Raw genomic sequence first — 13,100 nt, 5'->3', positions numbered from 1 at the left:
AAATGGTTTTGGGAGTACTTTATACAATGTACAAAATGGATCCAAGACCTTAATGTAAAAGTTAAAACTATAAAACTCTCAGAAGGAAACCTAGGCAGAGACCTTTTTAACATTGGATATGGCAGTAATTTCTGGGCTGTGAACAAACGCACAACCAAAGAAAACTAGGTAAATGGGACTTCATCAAAAGTATCCAAAACTTTTGTGCATCAGACACTGTCAGCAGAGTAACGGGCAACCATGGAATGGGAGAAATGATTTGCAAATCCTACATCTGATAAACAATTAATGTCCAGAATATATAAAGGATTCCTACAACTCAACAAACAAAACTCAACACAAAAATGGACAAAGAACTTTAACTGTTTCTTCACAAGAGATATACAGATGACCAATAAGCACATGAGATGTTCAACATTATTTTCAATGAGGAACTACGTCACACACGTTAGGATGGCTATTATGAAAAAGATATAGAAAGTAGAGGCAGAGTGAGATGGCAGCTGAGGAAGGTCCTTTAGTGATTGTCTCCCCACAAATACTCCAATTTGAACAACTATTTACTCATCAAACAACCTCCACAAGAGCCTGAGGAAGCTAGGTGAGAGACCATACTGCCCCATTGTAGGATAATAATAAGAAAAGATGTATTGAAAAAGTCAGGAATAAAAGAGTTGCCAGCATTGTCCCTTCTTAAACTCCAGTCAGTGTGGAAGGAGATACCTCCGGAGTTGGAGGTGGGGAGAGGAGTGCCTTAGACATGACTTGCCACAGTGAAACCCAGTGATGGTCGAAGCCTCACGGTCCCTGTGCTGGACTGTGCCTGTAGAGTGAGCTTAGCCAGGTACTGACTGCCTCCACCACCCCTTCCCCATAGGCAGCAGAGATGGGAACAAAACATCACATGCTGGAAAGCAGGACATGAAAACCAGCACAGGACTGCCTTGGAGCTCTGTTGTAGAGCTACCTTAGTGAGACCCAGGACTGAGCATAAACCAAAGGCCCTTCTACCCCATATTGGAGAATCAGGCAAGAGATCTGCAGGCTGATAGGACAGACACAAGTTTTGTCCTGCTTCATTGCCATCTGTGGAGTGGGCTAGGGCCACACTCCCTACTCACTGACTACACAGATCCTTACAGTTATGAAAATCAGTTACAACTCAGCATTAGCCTTCATGGCCAAGAAATGTCTCTACCACCCTTTTCCCAACCTTGAGCAGCATAACTATTCTTAGTCCAGTGCTTGCAGATGGAACTGTAGACCTGCCCCACTGCCAGGCAGCGATCAGCATCATTATGGGACAGACTTGTGTTTCAGTCTGCATCACCAACAACTGTGGCATGGGCCTCAATATACTGAGACTGTTGTTCCTTTTGGTGCAGTCCATCTTAGTGTCAGTTTTGGTGCCCAAGGGACTGCCTTCATCTGCGTTTCCTCCACCTTGGGCAACATAGCATAACATGGAGCTAGAAGTCCATTCAGTGAGCATAGGACTTTGCCTTGAAGCTCAGTGCCAGTCTGGTCAAACCTAATTCTGTATAGATACTAATGACCCCTACCCCCAGGCCTCTGGAACATCCCTGCTTAGGTCAACATGTGGTCCTAGTCTGTCAGCATCACCTGAAGCTGGTTGCTACAGTCTTGAGCCATGAATCTACCTTAGTAGTTGTATGAGTCAGTTTTTCATTGCTGTGATCAGAATACCTGAGAAAAATAAACCAGAGGAGAAAAGAGTTATTTTGATTCACAATTTCAGAGGTCTCAGTCCATGGTTGGCCAACTGCTGCTTGCCGCCGACCAGCGGGACAAATGACACGTACTCTTCAGAAGTTCGTGAAGCAGCTTCCTCTTTATTCGGACAACACCCTCAATATATAAGCAGTCTCATGCATATGCAATTGCAACCAGATAAGTCCATCCAATCCTATTAAAGGTCAAGCGATCCTGAGCTCAAGCATATGTAAGCTATCTGTCCACGCGCTAGGCGGCTGAACTAATTATCATACAGCCAATGGTAAACGCTTCCTGTTTTTCTCAAGGTGCATTCAGCACGCCCTTTGGCTCTCTGCCAGTTGCCATCTTTGGATGCATGTGGCGTAACCCTGGGCCCCGGGTCTTGCCCACCACATTTCCCCCTGTCTGTTTATAAAAGAGACCGTGCCTGTTTAAGGTTGTCCACGGCAGAGCAACATCCTTACCCGTCATTGGACAATGAGGCTCTAGCCCTCATTTCCTGTCTTAGGTCGGTATGAGCTCCCCATGAATCTTACCCGTCTTTGACTACCGGTCTAGCATATTTAACCAGACTTGGGGGGATGAGCCAGCATCAATTGCGACGAGAGCTTGGCGAATAATGGCTATTTCTCTGTGTCGATGTATACGTGTTTTGTATAAACACTGTATGCACAGAACAGATACAACACACAATAGACCTCCCCTGGACAAAACCCAAACCATTCTTTTCCCCATTGAACAGCAGACTGGAGAAATGTGGCCAATTGTAAAAATAGGAGGATATAGAATAGAAGAGTTGGTAAGGGGTACAGGATAGGGCCACTTCTTTACTATCCCCCATAGTTCACGCAAGTCTCCTCCATTAACTTGGTGAGAAATCGCCAACATCATCAGCAGGAGAAGCCTCCTCATCTTCTTCCTGTTTTTGGGTCTCTGTTGAGGCCTTGACCAATCTCTCCGGCACACAAATTGGCGATTGTGCATCCTGTGAGAAAACACAAACAGACCCTCGGGCCCAGATTAACACCAGATCCGGGCCTTTCCATTGTCCTGATAGAATGTCCTTCCAGAGCACTTGAGGTAGATGTTTTTTATTAGGCTCTGAATGACGGTCAGCAGCTGATCGGCCCTCAGAATCGAGATTTAAAAAATTTAAGATGAACAAGGCAACAGATAATTTGTCTTTTGGGGATCTGTATGATGCCCCTGTTCCCCCTTTTTGTTTAAAAAGCATGTTTTTAAGCGTTAAATGGGCATGCTCAACAATGCTTTGTCCAGTAGGATTATAGGGAATTCCTGTGACATGTTGAATACCAAAGGTGGAAAGGGATACTTTTAACGCCTTAAGGATTAATTCTGCCACAGATTCAGTAAACAAAGATAAGACCTTGTTGGGGGCATAATTCACGTGAACCCATAGAATAGGACCCTTTTGCCAAAACACTCCTGTGGGTAACTTATTTGCGGCCAAGATAATGAATGATAAAGGCTTAGCTAGGTCAATACGATCAAGATTAAACTTTTCCATAGCTGTTTGAACAAGCTTGAGAGCTGTTCGAGCCTTAGGGGTAAGCACCCGCTTAGAAAGGGGATCAGAATCACCTTTAAGAATATCAAACAGGGGGCCCAAACTTGAGGTGGGTAAATGAAGGTAAGGTCTAATCCAATTAATACCACCCAAAAGTTTTTGAAAATCATTTAAAGTTCTAAGTTTGTCCACCCGAACGGTAATTTTTATGGGTTTAACCATAGTTGCATTTATGATAGATCCTAGGAAGTTTTTGGTATCTGTCATTTGTACTTTATTAATGGCAATATGTAAGCCCCATCTTTCCAGTGACTTTAGTAAGGAATTATAACATTGCTCTAAGACAGGTTTTTCCTTATGAGCTAGCAAAATATCATCCATATAATGATAGATTAAAAGTTGAGGGTTAATTTGTTGATACACACCAGGGTGGAAATTAATCTGATTACCTTGCACTTCATATGGTCCTTGGCCTGTCAGCATGTTTAGATTCCATTGAGGATTGCCCGCAACTGCATTATGTCGGGCAGTATCAGAACATAACTCCTGGTTAGCCACCTTCCATTTTAATATGGCTGTGCTTTTGTTAGGATTGGAAGCCATACCCAATCCCCTTAAAGTCTGATCTGCCTGTTGAAGTAACCAGGCTTTGGGCCATTCTGTAATTTTGATAATACTTTTGTCAGCCCCAGTATCTAATAAGTCCTCAAAACTTTTGCCTTCTATCACTAACTTTGTCATAGGTCTATCTTTTAAATCCAATGTTAACATGACCATATTTTGGCCAGTAGAACCTAATAATCCTTTATTTCCCCTGATAATATTCTTTGATGGATATTGATCATGGCAGCTGGGTAAGACCAACAATTGTGCTATGCGATCACCCTGAGCTATTATTGCTACACCTCTTGGTGAAGAAGCAAGGATTTTTATTTCTCCTGTAAAATCAGGGTCTGTAACTCCAGGGATAATATATAATCCTTTTAAAGCAGAAGAACTCCTCCCCAGAACTAGTCCCACTGTTCCTTTAGGTAATGGGCCGACAACCGAAGTTGGTATTGGTTGTACTGCCATCTCTGGAGTTAATACTGCTCTGGCAGAGGCACAGAGGTCTGAACATCTACTTTCTCTTTCAGAAGCTCGACTTGATTGTTCTTCTTTTACAGTTTCTAATATCTATTCCCATTCTCTTAACTGTTCTTGAAATTTTGGTTTTTTGGAAGTCAGACAGAAACAAACTAATGTCCGTATCTCCACAACAACAATAAACAGAAACCAAACAAGAAAAGGTAACACAAATAACACCTTACACGCCACAACAACAACAAACAGAAACAAAACAAGAAAAGGTAACACCTTACACATATTCATTCACCACAGGACGTCCTTCGCTGTCTCTTGGGACAGCCTTTCATTACATTCCCTCCCTAGGGGAATCTTCCGTTATATTCCCTCTCTAGGGGAATCTTCCGTTAAAACCTTAAGGCCACCGTTTCCTCAAATAGGGAAACCTTCTCGTTAATTACGCTAGCGAAACTGTCTTTTACTTACCTGAGCACTCACCATTCCCGGTATGGGCCGCCACTTGTCGCTTGCCGCCAACCAGCGGGACAAATGACACGTACTCTTCAGAAGTTCGTGAAGCAGCTTCTTCTTTATTCGGATAACACCCTCAATATACAAGCAGTCCCATGCATATGCAATTGCAACCAGATAAGTCCATCCAATCCTATTAAAGGTCAAGCGATCACGAGCTCAAGCATACATGTAAGATATATCTGTCCACACGCTAGGCGGCTGAACTAATTATACAGCCAATGGTAAATGCTTCCTGTTTTTCTCAAGGCGCATTCAGCACGCCCTTTGACTCTCTGCCAGTTGCCATCTTTGGATGCATGTAGCGTAACCCTGGGCCCCGGGTCTCGCCCGCCACAGCCAACAACACTGCAGACACATGGTGAAAAGGCATGGCAGAGGAAAGCTTCTCAACTTGTGACACCTGGGAAGAAGAGAGGTGGGGAGGGAGGAAAGGAGAGGGAGAAGAAGAAGAGGAGAAAGGAGGAGGAAGAAGAGAGAGAAGGAGGAAGAGGAGGTGGAGGAGGAGGGAGAGAGAGAGAGAAAACACACAAATGTGTGAGGGAGGGAGGAAGGGGCCAGGCAGAGATATAGTCCCCCAGTCATACCCTAGTATCTACTTCCTCTAGCATGCCCTGCCTTTACCTACAATTATCACCCAGTAGTCCATTTCAATTATTAATTCATCAGATGGATTAATTCCGGTGAGGTTAAAACCGTCACTATTCAGGCATTTTACCTCTGAACATTGGGCTGTATTATCTAACACCTGAACCTTGGGGGCAACATTCCAGATCCTAATCATAGCACAGTAAGCAGCCCATGCAGTGTGACCCTTGATTCTACCTGGTGCTGTATAGTCTCAGGAGGATATGGACTCAGGAAGTGACACCACATTGTAGTATTTGTGGCCATGGGTGTGGCATAGCACCCTGGAGCTGTAGCCTACAAAGTGGTTCTTTCCAGAGTCAGGTGGAATTCCACAGTTCCTGACCACAGGCCAGTGACTGTGGATGATGAATTTGGGCCTACCCAGGGCCCAGGGAGAGACTTGCAGAGACAAACTACCCTTTTCAGATACTTAGAATTCATTCACAACAATACACTGCAGATTTGGATAAACCTGGGATTGGATCACCCTCTAGTGCAGAAACAGTGACAGCATACCAAAAGCAGACTCACAGTGAACCTAGACTCAGGATGCCATCTAGTGCTGAAATATGAAAGTGATTTCAGGCTTAGAGGAAATAAGCAGCCTGCTCAAATTTCTGGAAAGATAGACACGAACAAAGCCATATTAGAAAAACTTGAATCCTTCAATGAGATATTAAATCTAAATGCCTAATTTTTCAACACCCAGAAGACATCATACACCAACAAGCATCAAGAACTTTCAGGGAACCATGTCCTTACATAAGGGTCAAAATAAGGCTCAAGAAATGAACCTGATAGCTGTTTACTATCAAATTCAGATAGGAAACAAATTCAGATGGAGAACTTTAAATAGCTGTCCAAGTAAACTCAGCCTCAGAGAACACAAAGAAGTTATTTGGTGTTTTTTAACAGATAAACTTTGCAGAGAGATAGGAGCAGTTTTTTTAAAGAACTAAACAATTCCTTAAGTTGAAAAATATACTGACAAAATTAAAAACAAAATAGAAGGCATCAGTAGCAGAATACATGAAACAGAAGAAAGAATTAGCTCAAAGACAGGCTATTTGAAAGTACACAGTTGGGCATAGAATAGGGGACAGAAAACCCCCAAACCAACAACCCAGGCCCCAGGTAGGAGCAACCAGAGGGAGACAGGACTCATTCCTGGACATCTACTCATACATCAGAAACAGAAGTCCCAGAACCAAAAAAAAATAGCACACATATAAAAGAGAAAGGAGAATCCATCTCAAATGATGCACAAGTCGAAGCCCTCTGAAAACACAAGGAAATGGGCAAACAAATCTCCTCCTAAAATATTCACAGTTCCCCAACAGATAAACTCACAGATATGGAAGTGAATGAAATTCCAGAAGATTATTAAAATGTTCTGTGAACTAAAAGAAGATCTAAGGAATGAATAAAGAGAGCAAACAGGAGATTAAAAACCATTTCAATAAAGAAGTAGAGAGATTGAAATCAATCAGAACTCCTAGAAATGAAAGACACAATGAAGCGAATTAAAAATCCACTAAAAAGCATCACCAACAGATTAGATTATACTATATTTTCACTTTGTTACTTAATGTTGTGTTGTCAGCATTTCAGAATAGCTTGTTATAACCAAAGGATGTTTTTTATAAGCCTCACAGTAACTATAAAGCAACAATCTGTAATAATCAAACCAAAACTCATATGCAAGAAAGCCTACTACTCGGGTAAATCACTTAACCATAAAGGGAGACTGTGGGAAAAAAAGGAGAAAATAAAGCAACTCAATAAAATTAGGGCTGTGAAGGAGGTAACAATGAGTGTAACAATTAGGGCTTGGGCATTGGTGTGCAACAGAAAACAAGTTACAAAGTGGCTGAAGTAAGACCTCATTTAGTGATGATTCCCTTACGTGTAAATGAATTAAATTCTCCGGTTAAAAGACATAGAGTAATTGAATGGATAAAACCAAGAACTATCTGTTGCCTATGAGAGACTCATTTCACATGAGTAAGCACATGTGTAGAAGGGATTGAATTCTGTGCAGATGGAATATCCAGCAGAAAGCAGGAAGTAGCCAGATTTTATATCAAAAACAGTAAAAAGAGGTGTGTTCTCAACAGCACATGAACTTCTCCAGGATAGATCATAGGATAGGCCCACAAAACAAGACTGAACAAATTCTTAAAAATTGAAATTATATTGGGTGTTTTTTTTTTTTTAATGCAGTGCATTATACTAGAAATCAGTGATAACAAAGAAAACTTTGGAAACTATATATACGTAAGAATTAATGCACTCTTGGCCAACCAGTGGATTAAATCCAAGGCAGAAATCAAGGATATTTAAACATTTTTCAAACACAAAAATGGAAACACAACATACCAAAACCTGTAGGATACAACAAAGGTAGTTCTCAGTGGAAAGCATCTAGTCATCAGTGCCAATGTCAAGGAAAAGCAGAAGGGGCTGGGGATATATCTCAGTTGGTAGAGTGCTTGCCTAGCATTCACAAGGCCCTGGGTTCAGTCCCCCGCACCACCACCAAAAAAAAAAAAAAAAAAAAAAAAAAGGAAAAGCAGAAAGATCCCCAAACAGCCTATCACTGCATCTCAAGAAACTATGAAAACAAGAATTAGCCAAGCCCAGATTAGTGTTGGGAAAGAAGTAATGAAGACCAGAGCACAAATAAATGAAATAGAGACTCAAATAAAATGTGTAGATTAATCAAACAAAGAGCTGTTCTTCAGAAATATAAACAAAATTGACAAACCCTTAGACTAAGAAAAAGAAGACTCAAATCAGAAATGAAAATGTAAATGTCATAACTGAGACCACAGAAATGTTAAAGATTATTGTGAACAGCTGTATGCCAGCACACTTGATAACTTAGAAGAAATGGAGAAATTCCTGGACACATACACCTTAACCAGGATTGAGTCCTGAATAGAAAATCTGAAGAGACCAATAGTAAGTAATGAGATTGGACCAGTAATAAAAAGTGTCCTGCTAAAGAAAGCCCAGAACCTTGATGGCTTCACTTTCCAAAAAGGAAAGCTACAAGCCAGTGTCCTTGATGAACACAGATGCAGAAATGCTCACAAAATACTAACAGACCCCATCCAGCAGCAGTTACAAAGGTTATTCACCATGACCAGGTGGGATTCATCTGAGGGAGCAAGCAGGGCTCACGGATGCAAATCAATAAGCATGCTGCAGCGTGTCAACAGAGTGAAGGACAAAGCTCTGTGGTCATCTCAGTGGGTGCAGAGAGATGCCAGAAAGTCATCTGATAAAAGTCAACATTCTTTCATGATGGAAACTGTGAACAAATTAAGCAGAGAAGAAACATACTTCAGCCTAACAAAGGCCATATATAATAAGCCAGCAGCTAACCTAATATTGACCAGGGAATAACAGAAAACTTTTTCTCTAAGTTCTAGCACAAGATGAGACGCTTGTAGTACTTTTGTTTAACATAGTACTGGAGTCCTAGCCAGAGCAGTTGGCAACAGAAAGAAATGATGGTCATATAAGTTGGAAAGAAGAAATCCTATTTTCATTGTGCAGATGATATGGATCTTATATATAGAAAACTCGAAAGACTCTAGACTATTAGAACTAATAAATTAATTTAGCACCATTTCATGCATACAAAATCAACATGCAAAAATCAGTTAGTTTTTATACCTCAATAGCAAATTATCTGAAGTAGAAATCAAGGAAACAGTCCCATTTATAACAAATACCTAGGAATAAATTTGTAACCACACATACACACACAAAAAAATAGTCAAAGCCATTTTGAGCAAAAAGAACAAAGGAGGCATCCCACTACCTGACTTCAGAATATACTATAAACCTGGAATAATCAAAAGAGCATGTTAGAACAGACACACAGCAGTAGAACAGAATAGGCCAAAAGTAAACCACACATCTGCAGCCAACGGGTTTTCAACAGAGATGTTCAGAACAGGCATTGGAGACAGGACAGTCTTTTCAGTAAGTGGTGCTGGGGAAATTGGATATCCAAATGCAGAAGAATGAAACTGTCTCTTACCAGTTACAAAATCAACTCAAAATAGTTTAAAGACTTAAATGTGAAACCTGAAACAGGAAGTATGAGAAGAAAATACAGGGAAGATGCTTCAGGACTTTGAGATTGCCAAGACTCTTCAAATCAGGAAACAAAACAAAAGTAGAAAAATGGGATTATACCAAACTGAAAAGCTGATGCTTAGCAAAAGAAACGGTCAGAATAAAGAGGACAGCCTACAGAATGAAAGACCATATTATATTTCCAATAAGGAATTAATATCCAGATTATATAAGGAACTTAAAAAAAAAAACACCTCAGTAGCAAAAACCAAATAATGCAATGATTTAAATGAATAACAAACCCAAGTAAGCATCTCTCAAAAGACCTGCAGAAGGCCAACAGGTATATGAAGAAATACCCAACATCGCTCATCTGAAAAGTGTAAATCCAAAGCACAGTGAGATACCATCTACAGTGAAAATGACTCTTCTCAAAAAGACAAAGGGTAAGTGTTGGTGATCATGTTGAAAAAAGGCAGCCTTGCACACACACTGTTGGTGGGAATGTCGATTAGTACAACCATCATGAAAACCAATACAGAGATTCTTCAAAAAATTAAAGATAGGAAGTATAGTAAGAATCCAGGAGTTCCCCCTCTGGGGATGTATCTAAAAGAAATGAAGTCAGTATGATGAAGAGGTGTCTGCACTCTCATATTTATCACAGCAGTACTCACAATAGCCGAGAAATGGAAACATCCTAAGTGTCTGTGAACTTGGGAATGGATAAAGAAGTGGAACATACATGCCATTGAATACTGTTCATCCCTCCCCCACCAGAAAACAATGAAATCCTGTTATTTGTGACAACATGGAAAGAACTGCCAATCATTATATGAACTCAAGTAAAACTGGCACAGAAAGACAAGTACTGCATGATCCACTCACTTGCAAAATCTAAACCAACAGTCTGATAGAGATTGAGAACATAATGGTGGTTACTGAAAACTGGAAACAAGAGGAGAGAGAGAAAGATGGGGAAAGGTTGGTCAGTTAGCATAAGTTACAATTAGATAGGAGCAGAGTTCCAGTGTGCTATTGAAGGATGATTATAGATAACAGTTGTGTATTGTGCATGTCAAAAAGCTTACAGGAGGTTGAATGAGACAAATGTGTTTCACCTGATATCAGTATTATAAAATTTATGCATGTAGAGAAATATCACATGGGATCCCATAAATATGTGACTATTTATGTTTTTATGTTTTGATTCAAATAAATTTATATTATAAAACTCTACTATATTGGTGGGGGCAACCCAAGTGTCTGTCAATGGATAAATGGAAACAAAATTTGGCATATGCATATAGAATGTTGTTCAGCCTTAAAAAGGGATGAAAATTCTGACATGCTACAACACTGGTGAACCTTAAGGACATTATTCTAAGTGAAATTATGTAGTCACAAAAGACACTGTGTGGATCTATTTATATGACAAGGAGATGGCTTGTGATGTCACCCAGAAAGGCCAAGTCTTGTCCAAGTGTTGGTTGGTGAACCAATGTGATATTCTGTCCTCAGTGAGTCAGAAAGCTCCCTTAGCACCAACCTCTCACCTCCTCCACCCCAACTCCACAGACTGTTGTGTGGTGCATCTGCCTCATGGAGCTGAGCAGCAAGCTGTATGCCATTCATCTGAAGGGGGTGGTTTTTCATAATGTTAGTTTCCATCTACGTAACTGCCATTTTGAAGTCTTTGCAAAATTCTAATTCCTGGAGAATGATAGTATGAAAGGACAGGTATGATGAATGGGTGTAAGCTTTGTGAACTTTGAAAATGTTGAGGTTCAGTTGGATAAAATGTGACTTTGAACAAGGAGGGTTGCATTTGTTAATTGTGACCAGTCTGCATTCACCTTTCTCAGAACCCAGAAGCAATCATTTTTTTAACATGCCTCACTATGAATACTATATCATCAAAATTTTCATCAGCTCCATGAGTAAATATAGTTATCTGCATTATTTTGTTTGTATCTTTGTCCTAATCAGCTGCTATTGAAAATACCATATGTAACTTGTCTTTACCTTGCAGTTTGCCCATTAGTTCCCAGATCTACCTTTGCTATGCTGAGCAGCATCACTTTTTACAGTTTAAAATTGGCAATGCTTTGTTCTTTACAGACATATTTTCTGCTATATTTTACACAAGTACTGTGTCTTAGCTGCCTGGGAAGTTTAAACACTTAATAATAAGTGCATTTTACAGAAGCATCACTTAGTTTTATTTTAAAACAGTCTATAGATACAAAGTGCCAATCCTATACTGGTTTATTTAGCTTTTTTTTTTAATTATTCATATTTCCTAAATACTAGTCATGGTTCTTAATATAGTTTAGGATCAGCATCTTAAGCTCTATACAGTCAATCATTTGTTGAACATGTAAGAACATACTTCATTACTGAAGTCAAACTTGCCTTCCCCCCGCCCCTTAAAGCAAAGCTAGGGATCAAACCCCAGGCCTCTGAGCTGCACTCCCAACCCCAAATATGCCTTCTTGAAACTTGTGGTCTTTATTTATTTATTTATTTTTACTAGTTTTCATAGGGATGCGAATAAAAAATGATTTCACTTGCCTCTTAAAGGAAAGCAGTGGTGGAGGCTGTGGGACATGACACCAAAAAGGATCAGCCATAGTAGACTTTCAACTGGAAATTGGTTGTTTTGAATAAAATCACACTATAGTTTTTGAGTGTTGGTAACTGTTGTGGGGAGGAAAAGTTTGAACTTTTGTGGACCCAGTGAAGCCAAGTGAGCTTGCATGGACAGTGGGCCGTCCATTTACTTCTCTTCCTCTAACCTTGGCAGTCATCTGCTCCTCTGCCTCTTGGCCACATGAGCCCTGGACAGCCCAGCAGCCATTTTAAGGGTAAGACATAGGCAAATCCTACTGTTAGAGCTGTTTCATATTCTTATCAGTAGAAATGGAGGCTACACCTAAATTATGTCCAACCTTCTGTTTAATGAGATCCTGGCCTCTTTACCAGGAGCCATTATAGTGAATAGATAGAAAGAAGGAATGAATTAGCCAGTCTTTAACAAAACAGTCCTCTTCTGCTGTAGAACAACTCTTACCTCAATTTACCCTGAATCATGCCAGTGTTCCACTGCATGCCTTGGAGTTGAAGAGGTGTTCAGCTCACAAAGTCTCCAAAGTAGTTAAGTGGCAAAGTCAAATCTAGAGGCATGGTTCTGACCCCACGCAGTGGATTTCCCAGCACTTTGTGATGTCCTGGTGAGAGCATCTCCAAAGGAGGAGGAGCCAACCGGGCAGTGGGCTTGCCTGAGAAAGTAGACAGTGCAGGGCAAAACTGCCCTTCACAAGTAGCTGTCTGGTTTTACTTCTACTCAATTAGAATGAGTTTGTAATTCATTCACCATAAAGAAGTCTTTAAAAATATGTGAGGTGAATTCCTCAGAATTTGCTAAGCTGAAAGGTAACTGCCAATCTTGACAGAACTTTGCACCCAGGACAGTGTTGTTTGTCCCCTCTTGTTCCACGTATGGTTATGACATAGT

At 40.5% G+C, this 13,100-nt stretch overlaps 1 protein-coding gene across 4 annotated transcripts in view; it reads left to right on the top strand.

Moving 5' to 3' along the window:
- Window positions 1–13,100, top strand: part of Auh (AU RNA binding methylglutaconyl-CoA hydratase) — a 167,161-nt gene that overhangs the window by 145,646 nt on the left and 8,415 nt on the right. The gene's annotated exons all lie outside the window — the stretch shown is intronic.

The sequence above is a fragment of the Sciurus carolinensis genome, chromosome 15, assembly GCF_902686445.1.
Source record: "Sciurus carolinensis chromosome 15, mSciCar1.2, whole genome shotgun sequence".
Classification (NCBI taxonomy): domain Eukaryota; kingdom Metazoa; phylum Chordata; class Mammalia; order Rodentia; family Sciuridae; genus Sciurus; species Sciurus carolinensis.
Note: the sequence above shows the minus strand (reverse complement) of the source record. Positions and strands in the feature narration are given on the sequence as shown.